The sequence below is a fragment of the Octopus sinensis genome, linkage group LG19, assembly GCF_006345805.1.
Source record: "Octopus sinensis linkage group LG19, ASM634580v1, whole genome shotgun sequence".
In the NCBI taxonomy this organism is placed as follows: Eukaryota; Metazoa; Mollusca; class Cephalopoda; order Octopoda; family Octopodidae; genus Octopus; species Octopus sinensis.
The window spans coordinates 22,651,674-22,673,627 of record NC_043015.1 but is presented as its reverse complement, the minus strand read 5'-3'; positions in this window follow the sequence as shown (position 1 = coordinate 22,673,627).

The window sequence follows — 21,954 nt, the reverse complement described above, 5'->3', positions numbered from 1 at the left end:
ACGCGCGTGCTCATACACTCACACAGATTTATATATATATATATATATATATATATATATACATCTATGAAGAGTAGATACTTTTCTTTCATAATCGTCCTCTCCCTCTCTCTCCTCGCTGTCATTCAATAACTACTCTCCTTAATTGACATTGAAGCCATTTCTGACTCTTGCCTCACCATTTACCTTTATGTCTTCTCCATGTGTTATCTCGAATGGAGTTCAGAGATCACAAGTTGCACGCTTGATGTAGTCAAATCTTTGTTACTTTCAACGTTACTAAACTTTTGTTAAAGTTTTGTCGGTTCTCCATGGATTTACTATTTTATCACAGCCTGCTGTTTACCAGTAATAATACTCATTAAATGACTATGAAATACTTCATGAATTGATATTTTCTTCTCTTTGTAAACTGTTACATTTTTTTATAATTTGCCATAAATTAATATATATCTAAGTTTCATGTAATTTATGACACGTTGAAAATAAGCAATAACGTTATTATTAACAACATATCATCAGGCTAGAGATTATTTTTACAGTATTAGAATGCCTGGGTCTAAATTCGTCTTCAATTTTTAAGATAAGTTCAATCATTACTGGAGAGATGATAACACTGGTCAACAGCCAAAATGGTTCTTACATATCAAACTATCTGATATGGGGTATCGGCAGTATTTTTTCCAATGTGCCAGAGACTAGTAATATGTATTAGTAATATCAATTTATACCGAAAACAATATATATAATGAATATAATAAAAGTTGACAAGCGGTTTATCTTATATTTATTTTGCATCAAATAATACAATATAATATAAACATTTTATGTTTGTTTCTTTTCCGGAAACTCGCCACGTATCGGCAAATGAGGGCTCGCTGACCAGCACCGGTCGGTGAACCACCACTTTAAGTGGTACTGTCCTAGGGCATCTGAGAAGTAATCTAGATGATAATAGAAGAAATGACTGAATCAACACCTATGGTTTAATATATCAATACATATTAACTCTATACCATATTATTAAAGTTCCTTTTACTTCTGTTGTGCATCTATATGAGTCTGTGTTTACGTATACACAAAAGTACTCATACATCAGTTTTCGTTTGATTCTTACTGCTTCCAGCTTGGAAGTGGCACAATAGAACAAACATTCCTGTTAACATTTAATAGAAAAATCAATTGAATTCAACATCAAAATGCCTATTGATCACATCAAATTCCCCATAACATTTGATACCATACACATGAAATCCCTTTCGAAAGTCCTACATGTCAGCGCTATCCAAATGGAATAACATCGGCATTATTTATCCGAAGTTTCATAGTCTTTTGATAAGACAGACATATGTTCAAGCAAATCTGAGATAAAATTCGAAGTATTTCGGGGACATTCTGTCGCCAAAAAAAAAAAAGGAATATATATGGTCAATAAATGTTGTTTCATGGTTCAAGTATGATCTGGTCTGAGTTATGGGCAATCAAAGGTGCCGAATCCGAATATGTCCAGTTTTCAAGAACGAACATGTCAGTTTTCTGACTCATAATATGGTGTAGAGTTTATATGTATATATTAAATCATAGGTGTTGATTCAATTTACTTATGTACGTAAGTACCATGTGCAATCACAAAAGGTTTGATAGGAAAAAATTAATTTGTCAAACCATACCATGCAATCTAATATGTGGCAAAGCAAATTTTTTGATATGTGGAGAGCTAGGTGAATATGTGCGCTAGAGCAACATGTGAGCTAGGGCAATATATGAGCTAGGGCAGTTTGTGAGCTAAGGGCATAAATATGTAGTAGTGAATATGTGAGGCAACTGTAGTAGTCGAAGAAGAATATTACATGAAGAGGAAAATGTTAAGAGTTATGAAATAAAATGCCAGTAGTATTAACAATATCATATGAATGATTCCACCGTCTAGAATTTACATTTTTGTATCACCCCTGAACGTCTCGGTTGAAGTCTATATCTGCTGGAGCAACCTGAAATAAAGTAGTTTGTTCAAGGGCACAACTCCTAGCTCGATCGGAGACTGGAACCCATGGACAAACAATGGTGAGCCCAACAATCTATCTCATAGGACACGTGATTTCGGGAATTAAAGTTGCATATTAAAATTAATATCATTTCCAAACATGATGCATTTGGAGAAAAACACTTCATAATCTGAGCCCCGACATATTCGGATGTACATAAGAGTCAACTAATGCATTTACACAAAATAATAAATGACGATCTAAATTGAATGAGAACGGATTACTGTGATGTCTAGTGTCAGAATAGATATAGATTTTGTTTTATTTGCTGCCAAATAAAACATCAATATTTGAACGTCACTTTTTATTTTTTGGTTTAAATTGAAACGGCACACATAAAATGTAGAGTCAAAGAAAATATCAATTTAATGACAGAGAGAAAATAAATGCAGAATTTAAAAAAAAGCACATCTATAAGAAAAATAAATCATCAATGATAGCTGACTGGAAACTACGTAAGTTTTATTGAATATTTTACAGTTTGCTTTTATAACATAATAGAGGAAAGGTAAAATAAACACATCGACAGAAAATTAACGGATAATTAATTTAATATTTTAGTGATTACGTTAGCAATTCTGAAAGTTGAAGTTTGTGTTATTTGTTTTTCATTCTAATGCTATTAATACACAATTTTATTTATCTCTGTTTACTTGTAATGTTGACAAATCGGGTTTGTCTGTTCATATTCGTTAAAATGTTAGTCATCATTGTTTGATATTAATATTGATTTTTGAGTAAATTTCCTCTGAGAAAATGGAATCATATTTCAAACGATGTCCCATGCGTTTTCCGGACATTGTCCACAATATTTTCATTACGAATTCTCAAGAGAACTAAACGGCAAGGCAATAATCATAATATTTTCAGAGAAAGTCTCTCACAATTAATGATATCAATAGAACAGTGTTAATGTATGGCCGCATCTGATGGCTGTAACAAAATAAGTAATAATTTGAAGTTCCTTCTGTAAGTGTATCATTGAATCTTTGAAATTAAACCGTTTTGCTCGACGGGATAAACAGTGTATTTGTTATTTTAGGAAATGAATTCAAACAACGTGTATCTCGTGGTTTGGTCTATGATATATGTTTCGGTTAAGCATACGTTACGTAAAGTGATGGGGGGAATATCAGGAATATCATATGATTAAAAAAAGATAATAATCAAAAGCACATTGATCTGCGTTAGTGTCGGAATCTAGGACTAAAAAAAGAGGATAAGAAAAAGCCTTTGACAGGTTTATTCAGACAAGTTACATTGAGGCAGTTAATTACTTCATGAAAAGCAGCGCATTCATGGCTCCAGAGATTTATTCCAAATAGTATTATTTTATATTCTTTATTTTGCATATTTTTATAGCTAACCATTATTTTGTCTAATAGTTTTATTAGAATTTGTTCATTGTAATTGAGATTTATTTTCTAAGCGTGACATTGCTTGTTCTAAAATATCGCGAGATTCACAACGCACTGTATTCCATTTCTATGTGAAGAATAATAGGACACCTCCAACATCTCAAATTAGAAGCTTAGTCGCTAAAAAAATATATACTGCGCTTTATAGCGTGGACTAAACCTATTTCCATCAATCTAGCAAATGGAGCAGCAGGAAGAGGCACCAATTCTTTTGTAAAGTGTGTTTGCGATAGACAAACCAGCTCTACCTTCATTTCGCACACCATTCATTTTACCTGAATCGACGATGATCTACATCCATATCCCGTAACAGGATTTACAAATGAAGTTGTTGACATACGTTTACGTATACCACAGAAATTATGCTGGAGGCGATTTAGCGATTTCCAACTCATCGTTTATCAGATTTTGACAAGAATTAAAGTGCACATTAAGGCTGGCTGGTTTCTCTTGGTTCTTGATCAGGGGTTACTGTTCAGCTTTCTATAATCAATATGCCACTGTAAGTTGTTGGACTGAGTCGATGCTCATATTTTTAACGAGGACGAATATGGAACATGAGAAATCGAGGATGCCTTCTGTTTTATTTTCCCGCACAGTGGGACGAAATTGATGTCGTGTACATTGGTTCTCTGCACGTTGATTCAATTTATCTTTCTATAGCAGCAACATTTTCCCAATTGTTTAGTATGTACACGTATCTCTAATTGTAAATTATATTCCACCATGTCACAACAGATAACTAATGTGATATTAGACATACTAGTACGGATAGTTTTGAGGTTGGGTACTCTTGTAATTATTAGTGGATGAAATTTTTGCAATAATAATAATAATAATAATAATAATAATAATAATAATAATAATGAAAGCGAAATCTACACTTGTGCACTTTTTATGAAAATCATTGGACATCTCACGAGAATTTGGTTTGATGTAAATCGTTTTTATTTTACAAGATGTCTCGTCTGAGTGATTACATTAGTTTTATGTCTGGAAAATCACACATCTTATAATTACTTTTATTTTTTTGATTTGCTTTTTCTCTTAATACAAATGGAATATCACATCTCCATGTGCATACTGAAATGCTAGGCTGTTATTTTTTCGATCGATTGTGGGTTGTCCTTTTAGCAGATTGCTTTCACAGTTCATACTTCTTTACAGTCACTGCGCATTATTAAATGCTAGTTCACTGAAATAGCACGCTAATATGTTTTCCTATAATAACTAATTAATCATGAAAATATATTTATAAAATATATAAAATTTATGACTAAATAGGTGTGTATGCTTTATTATATTTTAGTATATATTTCTACCTGTAGGTTTTTCGCTAATGCAAAAGTACCGGTTTCTAATTTACATCTAAGAAACCTCGATTGGGTTTTTAACCTCGACTGGGTTTTTCAACAGAGCAGTTGTTCATGTACATTTGTAATTGTACAGCTTTTTGGCTTCAGTTCGCTTAGATATCAATGTATTTTGTGTCATGTAAATGTACTCATCTATCTGGTTGTGGATAGATAGATAGATCGATATATATATATATATATATATATATATATATATAGAGAGAGAGAGAGAGAGAGAGACAGATAGATAGATAGATAGATAGATAGATAGATAGATAGATAGATAGATAGATAGATAGATAGATAGATAGATAGATAGATAGATAGATAGATAGACAGACAGACAGAAAGAGATGTGTATATAAATAGTTAAATTCAATTCCTATGTCAGGTGAAACTGTTGTTATTAATTCCAACTGATTTTTGGTATTCTTAACATTCTTAGCATAAATCTCGAGGTCATCCACAAAGTGATTATGGGTTACAGCAATATCTCTAGATGTATCAGACTGTAACATTTGGAGCAATAATGAGAATGAATTCATCACCAAAATTTGCACAACGTATGTATGTTTGTATATGCTCTATACCACGGATTTCTTTCAATTTCAGTCCAACAAATCCACACACAAGGGTTTCATCACCTCAAGACTGTAATAGAAGAAGTAACCTGGGTTAAGGTTGAACCCTGGATCTGGCTGTTTGGAAGCAAATATTTTACCACACAGCTATTCCTGTGCCTATATATATATTTTTTTTTATGCAAATGTATCAGAAATTATACAACGTAGATTAAGAATATCATTCGTGATAAATATTTGATTAAGGTACGCGGCATTGTGGGCAGGGTGTTAAAATGGAGCCGAAACGGGATAACCGGCCCTTCGGTTCTAAAAGTCGAGATATTTGTGTCCAGGCATTTTATACACTTCTTACTTCATAGTTTTTATGTCAGTAAATATAGTAACCGTCTAAAAATAAATATAGTCCTTAAATTAACTTAAACAGTAGAGACAAGCTTGTTTTCTCTAATATGACACAAAGTTAAGAATGAAAGAAAAATTCTAAAACACGATTTCGTTGATCGAAAATGTAATTTACTACTTTTATAGGAAAACAGAAAAAAATTACTACAAATTTTAATGCTGTTTTTATGTATTTATTTTGTTTCAACCATTATATTCTTGACCAGAATTGCTATTCCGGAGAAGCCATTTTATTGTCGTGATGTTGTTGTTAAGGACCAGTAGCACCGTCATCTTGGTCTTCGTTGGAACATATCGGGAGGCAAATTATAACAACTTTAGGGTCAGTTTAATTTCCTTTTCGAGATTCACTATTTGTTTTCTTTGCGTCAATTTTGTTTCTTCAAACAGAAATTAAAATCGCTGAAATGTGCAAGGAGTTTAAGATTTTAAGTTACGAAAAAATAAACAGGGTTCATCAGCTTCGCTCTTGTCAATTTCGTTCGTTTGCTTTTGTGTCCGTTTACTTCCGTTTACGTCAGTAACATCATCATTATCATCATCATCATCATCGTCATTAACATCATCCTCAATATCATTTAATTCTTCTGCTGCTACCTCTTTTTCTTCTTTTCCATTATCCTAATCACCACCACCACCACCACGACTACCATCATCACCATCATCATCGTTCTCTTCTCCCACAAACACAAACCCGATACTGCTAACAAAAATATAGCAATCGTTCTCCTTTTTCTTCTACTACTACTACTACTACTACTACTACTACTACTACTACTACTATATTACTACTACTACTACAGTAACAATAACAACAGCTAATACTATTACTACCGGTAATTATTATTATTATTATTATTATTATTATTATTATTATTATTATTAAGTGAGAGAGTAGTGCATGCCATCGAACTGACACTGGGGTACAAATATACGAAGACTAGTATACCCATTATGACTGACCGTCTGATAAGGGTACACCAGACACATGCATCACAACCATACGTGCGCCACAGTGATTTCATATCCAAAGAATTACTATCAACATATGATGCTTCCCCAATAATTCTGCACGTGATCAGAGATGCATATATCGTGAGACACTAAGAGACATGCAAAACCGGTTAAGGTCAAACAACTAACAAGCAAATCTGTCAACTAGCATCATTTCTCTTCCCCCGTGACTTCTAGGTAGGTACAGATGATCAACGTCTGCATTTGGGTTGTACATGTTCTTAGATGTTAGTAATTTCCTTGTCTTCCTGTCCGGGTGCTGGAGCTCTCTAAAATCCCAGTTACTGATGTTAAAAATGGATTTCAATGCGATTTTGGAAGTTGAGTTACGTTTTAAGTCTTACTCTCCTGTAATACACCTATCGTATATCTTCCCTCTTCTTCCCTCATAGTTACATGTTGTATCGCATCTCCTTCGTTTCATTCCCAGGTATTTATAGCTTTCTTGTGGTCAAGCTCCTTGATGATAGGCATAGAGTCTATCCGGGGAGAGGATAGTCGATTACATCGAACCTAATGCTGCGCTTTTTCTTCTTTTATCGTCCCTAAATAGGATGAAACGATAAATCGAGTTCCGTGAGCTCAAGTTTTTGTGCATATCATTTAGAAAAATAAAATTCCTGAATGCAAATTCGATTTTTCCAGAATTTAACACCTTTATTTCCATTTGTTCAATATACTTAGCATGTTTCATTCCTTATATGACAGGGGTCTCTTACATTTCCTTCAAAAGGTAATTTGACCGATAATAATCTACGTTAACAGTCAGTTATTAATTTTTTTTTATTATAGTTAAATATTTGGCCACCAAATTCTTGATGCTAAAATTCATTAAGTTTGCGTGTGTAATTTGCCTGTATATTTAGGCAGTGTTTTTTATGTGTATACACGCACACACATACTCTCGCATATATATAAACACACACACACAAACATATATATATATATATTTATATATATATACTTTATTTAAAAGCAGCTGAAATTCAACAAAGCCTGTTCCTCGGAGTTTCACTTTCCCGTTCGTCGGACAGTTTTGTTAAAATAGAACCGATATGACAATTCTTTGAAGACTACTATAAACGTTACACCTTTAAAAAATGGACTTGTTTGATTGATCCTTTCAAATAACGGTCATATGCGAGCGATAAACAAAAATTAGTTCAATATAAAACATAAAATTATAAAAGTCGAGGAAAAACTTTAAATCGAATCTTTGGTTAAAATACATATTGTCATTCATAAAGAAAATATACTTAATACATAGGAATTGGAATTAAAATATTAAAATATATTAAAATATTTCACAACAGTACATTCTCATACTAAACTATTAATATACATATATACATCAACATGCACAGATAGATGTGCGCAGACCACATACATATACAGACATATAAATTCAAAACGAAAATATACACACAAATGCTTGTACACATATGTATCCGCAATCTAGCTCGCATGCAAAAATCAATTGTATCCATATAGACTATAAGCAAAATTCATGGATAGGGAAGGGGCGTTCTTATTTGCAACAGTAAGCTAAAGACGTAAGTAAGGGAGGGGGAGGGAGACGTAAAGTTGCAGGGCTCTATACAAGTAACGAATAGGGAGATAAAAAAACGAAAGAAAGGAAGAGAGAAAAAAAAAAGGGAAAAGGAAAAAATAAAAGTAAAGAAGAAAAATAATAACATTCTGACTATACGCGACGAATGTGTGTATACAAATTATGTAAGTAGTAAATACACATATACAGACACATATATAGAGACAAGTACGCAAACACATAAGTCCAAGTGGATACATGTATACATATACATTCGTGTATGTATGTGCTTAAGTACAAACATACGCTCACTTAAACATATACATAGACGTATGCTTACAAATACATATTCATGCCAATACACATATTCACATAAAATGACTAGGATCTGACAGCATTATTTTTTAAAATTTGCTGAGTGCATAATAATAAAAATTTAGACGAAAGGCATGCAAAATATAACACCCTATATTGGATTATCTATAAATTAAATTACCAAAGTGAGCCTATACAATATAATAAAATGAAATAAACTAAGTGGAAGGTTTTTCCAAAGGAATATATCGGAATATAAACAGAATATAAACAAAATATATGCACAAGACTTTACTATGCGGAATGAAACCTGCATAGCACGAAACAAATCAATCGGTGTGATTAAAGACTAGTTCAAAAATCAAAAATTCAAAAAGACAAAATATGCGCCATCAATATAGGATATTTATGTTCGACATTTTGAATTTGGTTGCGTGCCTGCATGAGTTCAAAAGTTGCTTCTTTGATTCAAAAATTATTGTCTTTGAATAAAATGAATTATTTCTCCAACAAACAGAGATTGCATTTAAAATTGTTCTTGTGTGCCCCGTGCCTGTATGGTGCCGCTCTATCTAGAATGCTCCATGACACGTTGAAAGGTTGGGCTTCTTTTTCTTTTAGTTCCCAGATATTTTTCCAGGCTGGTCTTCTTCCTATTTTCTGGGTATCGAAATGAATTTTTGTGCGAATAAAATCGCGTTTTAAAAGAATTTTCCGAAGCCCCTGTATAAGTCTTATATTCAGATGAGCCTTCTATTTCCACCTTGGCTCTATAAACGACACCTTTTACCAAACATTTCCCTTCCAGCGGACAGGAGGATTCATCTTTACAGTTGCATTTTTTAAGAGGATCGGTACCATGCTTAATATCAATTAAATTCATGTTGTGCTGGCTAAAGTAAGAGGCGAAATTCCTGCAACAAGAATAGCTAATCTTAAGGGTTCTTCTATTAAATATTCTATAAAATTTATGGTCCTGTTTAAAATACCTAGAGACTAATTTCAAGAATTTCCTACCTATGTTTGTTTTTACGGCCAAATTGAAAGGTGGGTTGAATCACAAAACTTTCCTGGTCCAAGTTCTGCGCGCAGCATTACTACTAGCATTAAGCTGGTTATACCGGATCTTCTCAGAGAATCCGCTATTCCTAATGCGCTATCGTAATAAGGTGCAGTATTATGGAATGCTGCCTCATCCGAAGAAATTGACGATATTCGTCTACCTACATTGCTGACTAAGTTCCTAAGAATAACTGGCGGATGTTTCGATTCTTTGCTAATATACGATAGCTTGTCATTAGGCTTACGGTAAGGTTTAAATCTATCTGACCTTATATTCAAATTTACATGTAAAAAATCAACACTTTTCAGGTTAGTATATATCGTAACCCGTAAGCCCATCCTTTGGAAGAAAGCAATAAGTTCCTTCCTAAGTCTTTCTGATTCATGGCCGTTTCAATTATAGGTGGCTATAAGGCCGTCATCCCTATATAAACCTGCATCTATAAATGGGAATTCTATTTTTAGATTATGAAGAATACAGGCATACGTCACTCAGCCCCGTCTTATGCCCCCATCGGTACATCGAAAAGAGAATCTTCACTCTATTTAACCCAGGTGGAATCCTCGAAAAAAAGAAGTGATTTCCTCGCATGTATGATGATATCAATTTCCGAGCTATCGATGTCGGCATACTGCTTGGCGAAGTCCAATGCTCTTAGGAGTAAAGTCCTAGATATTGACGGGTAAAAGTCAATAATATCAAACTGCATAAAATTGCAGTTATGCTTATAGCTAATCCTTTTAAACCACTCTATAACTGACTTACTATTTTTCCAAATTCTCAAATCTAATTCACTATCTAACTTAGTTAAAATACGGTCCAAAATATATTTGCTAATAATGCCTATCTCAGTTTTAGCCGGATTTATCAATCTACATTTGGGGTTTCTATTAAAATTAGCTTAATGATCTTTTAGTGTAATAAAAGTTGGTCGTGGGGAAAGATATTCTATCCTATCGCTAATCTTAAGATTGTTAGCTATTCTTCTTGCTTCCAAATTCACCTCTTTGTATATATTTGTGTTATCTTTCTTGTATGTGTCTGTGACGCTATTCGAAATTAAACGCTTGTAAACGTCCTTATCAAGTGCATATAAGTTCCTTGTATTATCAGAATTAACGAAGATCTTATTCGAGTTGTTAATCTCCTTAAGTTTTCTTTCATATTTCTCTGTAATTAGTTGCTATATTTACGGAATTTAATTTTCCTAATAAGTTCGAAAAGGTCTTTCTCGAAGGCTTCTAATTCTGGAATAGGTGGTGGATTTCTGGAAGATTTAAGTCCATATTTGTTTCCGTCGGTTTTCTGTTTAGTATCAAAGAAGAAGGTTTTCCATCTCAATCTTCGAACAAACTCTTCCGTTTTCTCTATAAGACCTTTGAGATATTGCTTCTGTGCAGGGAAAAGTATATTTTTCTGAGAAAAATCCAACGGGTAAAGTTCCATCTTTTATATATATATATCTGTGTGAGTGTGTATTAGGATAAAATCTGCAAGAAACCTTGTGAAATACATCCGTCCGCGTTTTCCTGGATGAAACATTATTTTATTACGCTATTTCTGACGGTGTTAAAAAGGGAAAAAACCGTTTAATAACTGCTGAATTGCAGAGTAGAAATCTTTTCCAAATGCAAAGATATAGACAAGTCTCTTTTGGAGAATTGGAGAGCCCCGCTTTTTCTGGATTGAACAAGTGTATCGCAGACTTAAAGCCGCTTGTGTTGCATCTACATTACCAAATCTGACGACTCTACAGCCTAAGGGTACTTAACTCCATTTTCCCATTCTCCTTTTAATAGCTCATTACTATATATCGTGTATTTTGAACAACATTTTATTGGTCTTACACTAAAGGAAAAATTAAATGCGTGTATTTGTGTGTGTATGAAAGCGTGTGTGTATGCATGTATTTGACTGCTTCTTTGTGTAGTGTTTACTTAATATAAATACACACACACACACACACACACACACACATATATATATATATATATATATATATATATATTATATTAAATTAGAGATAAAACCACTATTAGGAAAATCAAACAGTGAAAATCATAAGCCAATACATAGAAATAAAATTAATTAAAAAAATATAAAAAATATAAAATATAAAATAAAAAATCAATTAAAATGTTTAAATTAAAGTTAAAACTTTTAAAAATTATGTAAATTAATAAATTAAACTTATAAATTTTAAATATATATATATATATATTTATTATTATTTTATTTATTTATTTATTTATTTTTATTTATTTATTTTTATTTTATTTTATTTTTATTTTATTTTTATTTTATTTTATTTTATTTTTATTTTATTTTTATTTTATTTTATTTTTATTTTATTTTATTTTATTTTATTTTTATTTTTTCTTTATTTTTTTTTTAATTTTAAAATATCACAAAGTATTAGGAGTTTAATACAAGATAAAGAGTAAAAACACTACGATCGTTTCATGCCCGTAACCAATTCGAATAACAATAATAATAATGTAATTTCAATTACTAATTCGAATTATGGTTACAGTCAATCTTCAGGTTAATTGTAATATTTTAATAAATAATCAGATATATTTAAACAATATTTTTTAAGAAATAAATAATATAATAAATTTTCTTATAAAAAACTATATTATGAAACTAGAAACTTGACGATTATGATTATGTCAAAACAACGATTACAATGTTAAATATTAATTTTAATTTTTAAGGTAAGAAACCCACCAATAATCTAATATCAGTAATAGTCAATATCTAATTACATAAATATTTTACAAAAAAATGACTATTCATATGATTAAAATATAAAATTTAAATAATATATAAATTATCAATGAAAATATATAAATATATATAAATATTATAATTAAGATCTAAAATAATCTCTATAAATAAATATATATGCACATATAATAAAGACCTAATAAATTAATTTTTCATATTTAAAGATGAAAAAGCTAATTTCAAAAATTCAAATAAACAATCTTAAACGAACAGTATAGCAAATTAATTATCCTTATATCTCGTTGGCTAAATGACTTTCAAAGATCTTATAGTTAAAATACTTAAAGAAATAATCAATTCGTAGTTATATAGTATCAAATAAATACTATAAATATATTTATCAATGGAAATAATATAACTAGCAAATAACAATTTAAAACGACAATAAGTTAAAATAATAATTATAAGAAAATTTAAAATTACAATTAATGCTATTAATACATGTATGTACATGAATCTAACTTAAAACAACTCGTATACTTGCTATCAAACAACATATCTATCGCTAAGTAAATTATTACGAATAAACTTAAAGTTAATATCTAATAATTATATAGAAAATTACGATAATGTATAAACAACGATATTTACATAAAAAAACAATAATATTATACCATACGACTTATAAAATATATATATATACATATACATATATATATACATATATGAATTCAACTGTCAGTAATTGTGACTGACAGTACGGTGCAACACCTATATCGCTATAATTAAGACTTAAAAGGCATTAAAGCCACAAAATAAGAAATATAAATATATTCTTTTAAATGTATCTGTTAACATTTATTTCTATCAATATAGGTGATACGCTGTACAGTTAGTCACAATTTCACGTTTAATGATAATCGTGCATTTCCTTTTTTGGTTTATATTACGTATATATATATATATATATATTATATATATATATATATCTAAAACCATGCTATTGCTATCACATCTAAACGTCTCAAAAGCTTTCAGTAAGCAATTATTTGTTTCTTTATTACCCACAAGGGGCTAAACATAGAGGAGACAAACAAGGACAGACAAACGAATTAAGTCGATTACATCGGCCTCAGTGCGTAACTGGTACTTAATTTATCGACCCCGAAAGTATGAAAGGCAAAGTCGACCTCGGCGGAATTTGAACTGAGAACGTAGCGGCAGACGAAATACGGCTACGCATTTTGCCCGGCGTGCTGACGTTTCTGCCAGCTCACCGCTTCAGTAAGCAATTATTGATATACTCTGTACCATTCGTTAATCAGTATTACGACCCATGTCTGAAACACAGACAATGAATTGCTGTAGCTTGGGCTTTGACTAATATTTGAAAGATGAAAAATACATTTACTCCATTTCCGCGGTTCCTAAACAGCTGCAATTTAAATCCAAAAGTGCTTGAGCACTAAATCTAATTCTCTAGTATTTGAGATTCGGCTGAATATAATAAAGTATGAATGGATTCAGGATATCTTCAATTTTTGTTTGCGTTTTTATTATTGTTAAGTAATGGTCAACTACGAAATAACAACCGTAGTATTGAAATGTGAACTCCCTTGCTGGTTTTAACCTTGAATAAAGAGATAACTTTGTCAGATAGTAAATTATTGACGCCTATTATTTATACACGTATTTTAACATTAATATCTTATAGGAATTAATGTAATGAAGCTAGGTGTCCATTTTCCTCGTGAGATTTTGACTCAGAAATTATTGACAGGAGATTAAATATTGTAATTAAATCCGAATTAACAGCAGAATATTTCCGTCAGGTGATGCAAGTACAATGAATATGAAGGAGGGAATGCTTACGCACATAGGCATACAAAAGACACACATACAGCTATATATATATATATATATAATATATATATATATATATATATATATATATATATGTGTGTGTGTGTGTGTGTGCGTGTGCGTGTGCGTGTGTGTGTGTGTGTGTGCGTGTGTGTGAGTGTGTGTGTGAGTGTGTGAGCGCTCGTGCGTGTACGTACGTGTGTGTGTTGATATCAATTTTGTGAAGTGCAAGAAGCGAACGCAATGTTAATTTAAGAGAGAATGTATTTCATATCTCGAAGCTAAGTAACTGCAGGAGTAATGGTGAATGGGTTTCCTACCAAACCACGTCTGAAATTGAAATTAGAAATTTCAGTTAGATATATTATGTCAAAGAAGATAAAAATTTAAAAAATTTAAAACAAAACTATTTATGAATCTTTGAGTCATGTACATCGTTCTTAGATGCAATAAGAGAGTCTCAGTTTAAATGTACTCTACAGGGGTGTATGTCTTTAACACAGAAGATATACAAACACGTTGTCCCTCATTTATAGAGGATACATACATGTAACATGCATGCATACTTACAAAATTCAAACACCAACACCCGCACAGACATACACCTGCACAGAATCATTACATAGATACAGATGATACGCAGCATCAACAATAAGAATTGATTTTTGATCAATAATACACCACCAAATACTAATAATATCAACAAAAACGGCGTACATAGTGGCATGTGAAAACAGTAGTTCCTATATACTTGTTAGAAAACGTAGCCAATTGTTCTACAAACCTGTAAACTGACGTCTAAAATAACTATAAAACGGGCTGGATTGTTGAAGTTAGAATTTTTTGATCAAAGGTCTACTCAGTAAACCTACTGGATAAAAGTGGACCTCGAGCTAAAAAAGTAAGACAAGGATGGCTATTTAATCGCATATGTAGTTAATAACTGCCAGTCAAATCTATAGTGCTGACCACGATTTTCCTTATTCCGTACAACATAGAGAAAACGTACTTTTTTAAAACATTACCCTTGAGATATCTATAAGGACTTCTATTACGTCCTTGACAAACGCCGGTCAAAATATATTTCGAAATTTCTCTTTATTGCTCCTTTCTGTTACGTTTGTATCCGTATCATTTTACTGTCATCGTCTTTGAAGACTTTCGGTGGTCGCTTACATACAAATTTCATTGACACAAGTAAGTGTCGCTTCTTAGTATTTTATATTGATTCTGCAACTAAGTTACGCCAGTACTAACATTTTGTAATGTTCGTCATCTCCATATTTCCATTCGAATATGCCAGTATCCATTACTACTTTCAGTTCAACTAGTTGTAATTTCTCTACGAATGCAACAGCAGCAGCAACAACAACAACAACAACAACAATATTACAAATTATAATAATGGCAATAATACTAATAATGAATAAAAGAATATCAATAATAATAACAATAACGATAATAATAATTTTAATAATGGTTAAAAATAACATTGATAATAATAAAATGTCAATAATTCAACACAAACAGCAGAGTATCACGCAAATAATGATTTTTTTTTACTATTATTATTGTGAAATATTTGATTCCGCTCGTTCTCTTATATGTCAGTGATATAATTGAGAAATGCTTCTTTATTTTAAATCAATTGTTAAAAACGGAAGCAAAGCAAGCACAATGCTTGTCATCGTTTATCGTTATTTTTTGTCCTCATCATAATTGACTGTTCCATGTATGGCATGATATCCTTCATAAATACAATATAATGTCTGTGAAATATCAAGTTAGATCGTGATATTCATACATTCAGATTTCGTTTCTTTAATTTTTTTCTCACTTTAGAATACGATTCTCTGATTTATAATTCTTACTTTACATTTTAATACTTACATCTTTGTTTTTTTTTCTTTTTGCTTAACCTGGAATTCTTTTATTCTCTATCTTAACCTACCCAGGTATATTGACTAGGACGAGAAAATTTTTTTATTCACGCAACCATATCTTCCAATATATTAAAAACTGAACATATACAACACGAAGATAATGGCAGCGCAGCTGCCATGTTACTGCAGCGATGTTAATGATTTCCATTTTTGTCTTTGAATTTCCTTGGAGGAAAAAAAAACTAAGAGAATAATTAAAAAAATGAAGCTAAAATATGACTTGTATATCTCAGAATGAAAACGTTCATGTGAAAACTACACAGGTTCTAACGATTTAGTACTCCTAATTATACAATTGTGCATAAGGATTTTATTCAAGAAACACCAAGTTATTATAAAACTAGAATTGGCGACTATATATTTTGTCTTCCCTTCTATTCAGTGGTAATTAATATAAAATATAATTGTTATTTCCTCCAAAATGGCTTATCTCTTCAGACCAGGGTTATTTGAGGTTTTGTAATGTTCAACATATCAGATGTAACTCAATGATTCCATAGGCGTCTGATCTAAGGCAAGTAGAAAATTATTTTTTCTTTTTTTCATGGGAGCGCTGTAAATATTCAAAGAAATCTGGGTGCTATTTGCAGCAAAACTATTAGTGGTTTATAGAGTTCTTTCACTGGTGTATTAGAAATATGTATTACACGGTGCCAAACCTGCGGCTATGCTACAACATAGAATGTTCTATACTAAAGACAACATTCATTGCTCCGTTCATATCACTATTTCTTTCGTGAATGCGTTTTCTGGTAAAAGCCATTATATATATTTTGCACATGGAAGCGTGCTTTAGAATACTAAACTACGCGTTAGTCTAATTTTAGCGCAAATTCGGCCCCATTTTATTTCGATAGCTCCTAGAAGAACTAAGCCTTGTAAATAAAGCCCAATAGTTGGAGTGTGGGCGAGTGTCTGTCGGATGGATTGTTTCATTTCTTATGTGGTAGGTGAAATTTATTAATGTATTTGCTCCATCGAATTGAATTTAGAATGATTTTAGCGAAATATAATCGGTTATAAAAATTCAGTGCAACACGCTGAAATAAGACTTATATCGTACCTTTTTCTCCGAGCAGTAACAACCTAGGAGTGGTAAGTATATTTTTTTATCTGCTCATAGCTAAAATATGTTCCACTGCTCGAAATTTAGTGTGTTACCACTAACGAGAAAAAATGTGAAAATTATTTCTGCAAGAGTATAATGCTTTTAAAATATTGTTCCCTTGAAACAGAGTTTAATTTATTCGACATTTTCACATCTTTTAAATCAACTGAGTTTATTAGCACAAGGCAACGCCTCATTTGCCGATATTAATTAAGTGATTAAGTATAGTCTTCAAAAAAAGCAACTTTAGCAACTGATTGGATTTGCAAATTCATATGTATAGTGATATATTGTTATTAGCTTGGTTAATTCAGTGTACACTTTACATACTTATATAATACTTACATGCATACATACATGTATAAATACATAAATACATGCATGCATACATACATACATACATACATACATACATATATACATACATACATACATACATACGTACGTACGTACGTACGTATAATTGACCTCAAAAGAAAGTTCACGTCTGCAAAAATAGTTATAAAGCCCTATATAGCAGTGTTTCATAATTTCATTTCTGTGACGAGTGAAGAAACTAACTTTCCGAAGAAAGAGCAATGAAGCCAATATTAGATCTGACAGAAATTAAAATCACCGCCTCTGCTATCTCTACTTTCTATTTCTTTGTGATTTTAATTTGAATTCATTACATTTCATAATCTAAATGTAAAGCCCAACGTGTTATAACTCAAATGTTCCTAGAATATATTTACGTATATTTTCAACATATAAAAAAATGTAAATCGTAACAGTATTCATTTTCTCGTAAGTGTATTAAATTTATAATAGAAACAAATTGATTTAACGGAAATTACAAATACTTACGTATAGATGTATATTTATTGCCTAGTAGGTAAACATTAATTTTTTTGTCTTTTTGATTAAGCTTAACTTAATTGTGGAGGTGTCCTAGATTATCTAGAACACTATACAACTTATTGCCTTCCGTATAGTAGAGTTAAATTTTCCGTTGTAGGCAATAGCAAATTACTTGTATTAGTCTTCAGTTATTAATCACATGATCAGTCACTGATATTTGTAGTAAATATGGATGGCTCTTTCCCGCCACAGCCTATATAAGATTAGATTAGTAACAGGTTTGGAGGTGTGACACAAGTTAGAGCACTGAGCCAATGCAGCAAGATTAGTTTAATGACCAACTTAATGTCCTTTCATCTTCAATGATATAATATCAGACCTTGGAATTTGCCGTTGCCTTAAGTCATCTAACACTTGTTACTCTTGAAGTAAATATAAGAACAATAACCAGTTTCAAACGTCACATTTCATATGTTAAAAACTGTTAAAAACACGACTGTAGTGAAGCAATCACCGGGATCCTCTTTTCTGATTCTAGACCTTGCTTGATTTTGTTTTATTATATATTCAGGATGTGACTGTAATTCACTCTGAACGATGACTTGAATCTACCGTATAATGATAAATGAAAGAAAGAATGTGGGTTATATTACTTCCAATAATTGCGATATTAGAGACAAAAAAACACACAATAGGCGATAAGTCAGTTAAGCGTCTTCTACACTACTTTAAAATTAAATATGCATCCTAACTTGATAATCAGAAACTGTATATAAGCAGAAACATGCTCATATACATGCATATATATGTTAGTGTCTGTTATATGTAAAGGGTAAAGACCCCCTTCGGTCATGAATGACCATGGGATTGCACCGAGAAAGTTACCCTCCTAGACACAAGTCCGGGCAAGGTTGTTTATGGAAGACCAGCAGTCGCCCATGCATACCAGCCTCCCCTCTCCATGCCACCAGTGTTATCCAAGGAAAAGACAAAGGTCGATACAGCTTGGCACCTGTGACGTCGCAACTCATTTCTACAGTTGAGTGAACTGGAGCAACGTGAAATAAAGTGCTTTGCTCAAGAACACGACACGCAGCCCGGTCCGGGATTCGAGCTCACAACCTCACGATGGTAAGCTCGACGCTCTAACCACTGAGCCATGCGCCTTCACGCCTGTTATATGTATATATATATATATATATATATACATAATGATGTATAAACAGAGACCGATAAGCATATTATTACCCTGTATGAGAGAGAGTGTAAGGTGTGTGTGCATTTATGTACGTAGCTTTCTATTCTTCACCGATATACATCGGCCAACGATATAATCATCGGTATTCTTCGAACGAATTCCTTTGAACGGTGTAAATCTCTCTGCCAGTCACTTAGAACCTTGGATTGGCTTAATGTAAACTCATAAAAAAATGCTATTGTTCAAAAACCATGATATGAGTTAAAGAAATGCGTACATCATAAGCGGGGATTATGAAATATATTAGGGATTACCTGCAATAGTCTTTGTCCGCGGAAGCAAGGGAGATAACTGCAATTGTTTCTGTCATAATATATTCGAGAGATTGCAGCAGATCAAAGGGGAAGTCAATATTTAATTAAATGCTAAGAGTAAATTTACCTTGTGCACTTTTACTAAATTCCATTAATAAATGTCTTCAGATGCCACTGCTTTTATTAGGAACTCTCACTTTAATGCTCTTAAATCCAATCGCTTTGCAATTACCATAACATCTCTACAGCTACAATAGCATTTCACAAACCTGGATTTCCTATCCAGAACGCAATTTATTTCAATCCGTGTGTCCTTCACCGCGTGCAGCTGTACACTTTACTTAGACAGGATATTGAAGTCGTTTCAACTAGGAGAGAATGAAAAGAATCCACTTGACTGTCGACTTGATCATTTCTGAAGTATAAACTAAAGATGGCTTTTGTTAAACACTGCACACGTTTCTGTTACTCGTGTTTAATATCCACGGATAAGTGTTCGCGGATTACAAGGAGGAAAAAATACAAGTTTACAGATTGTATCAAAAGTAGCTTACAATGAATTCGTTTCATGATTCTAAATCCAACTTGCATGAGTGCTTATTCAAGTGGCTAATTTCTTGCCTTTCAAACAAGAATGACGTTGCATAGGAAATAAATATGTACAGTTCTTGACAAGATGATATCTGGCTCCAAGGGAATGGATAAGACAATAATCAGATATAATATACGTTGCAGATATTAAACTCTATAGCTGCTTGATCGAAAGTAAGATAATTGAACTGCAAGAGGCACGGAATTTCTGAACATTAAGTCATGAAACTGACCGTCAGTTATTCATTTTGATCGTAAATATATCACTAAACCATTGGAAGCTATAAATGGAAGCTAAGTAGTGAAAGGTAAGATTAATTCACTCTCGGTAATCTCTACCTGTATAACCAAGTTGATTTATTCTTTGCTATATTTATGGACAGCAACGCACTTGTAGGTTATCACTCTCTCTTTCATTATTTCCCCTCTCTGTCTCTCTGTTTCTTTAACTCAACCCTATCAATCTCTCGCTTTCCCTCTCTCACATGCACATACATATAGTGTGCATATATCTGAGAGATTTTATGTATACATGTTTGCATGTGTACGCGTGCCTGCGTTTGTGTGTATGCGTTTGCGTGTGTGTTTGTGTGTGTAGATATATATATATTTATAATATAGATGTAAATATTTCAAGTCAGTCAAGATTTTTTTCGAATCAAAGTCTAAACTTATGTTGCATAGAAAGAATACACAAAATTTTGTAAGGAACAGATACATATTCCATCAAGATGCTTGACCGATTTTCATTGGGGTGCTTCATTAAAACTGGTGATATTATTGCGTTGTGAAGTCCCATGACGTATTCTACAGTAGATTATTCTATAGCAGCTACCATGCCCCACCTCCAGCCATTTCATAAAGATATCGTGACTGACAGGTGACTTATAATGGTTGTGGTCTATTCATGATAGGGAAAATTGGAACGATTCCAATTGCCAACACGCCACGGTTTGTTGCTTCAGACGGCCTTAGGTTGATAGTATATAGGTCTGAGTATGTGATGGCACATGTCTAGTGTCCAGTGGATATTGGTTTTCTATTTACCCAGCCCATCCAACCAGTTTCAATGAATGATATCACTTAAAGATGTATGTAATAGAGTATAAAATATCGAAACATTAATTTTCATATGACGAAGATAAGAAAGCATAGAGTACTAAATTTAACATGAATTAATTATTCATACTTTACATGTAGAGGAAAGTTTTCTTCATAGAAAAAGAGCATTAAATGGTTTCATATTTGGAACAAACCCGGCAATATTAGGAGAGTTGCTCTGTCAGTTACTGGAAACCTAATACACAACAGGTAGATATTTTATTGATACTGTAATCAAATACCAACATCGTTGGTATTTGAACTTTGTGCGTCAAGAGCCGGAAGAAATGTTCTTCAGCATTTTGACCGGTGTGCTAACGATTCTAATAATTGGACGTCTTACACTGAACATGAAGTAATTAGGCTTTTGTAAAAAAAGAAAGATGTATTTCCAAGGCTAAAAGCAACAGTAGCATCGCCCTCTATGCGACGGCAACATCTACTTGGCAAGTATATTTTACGTGTCCGTACTGCAACTGTTTACTTCTCGTTCAGAGATTTAGTTTCACTTCTTTCTCCTT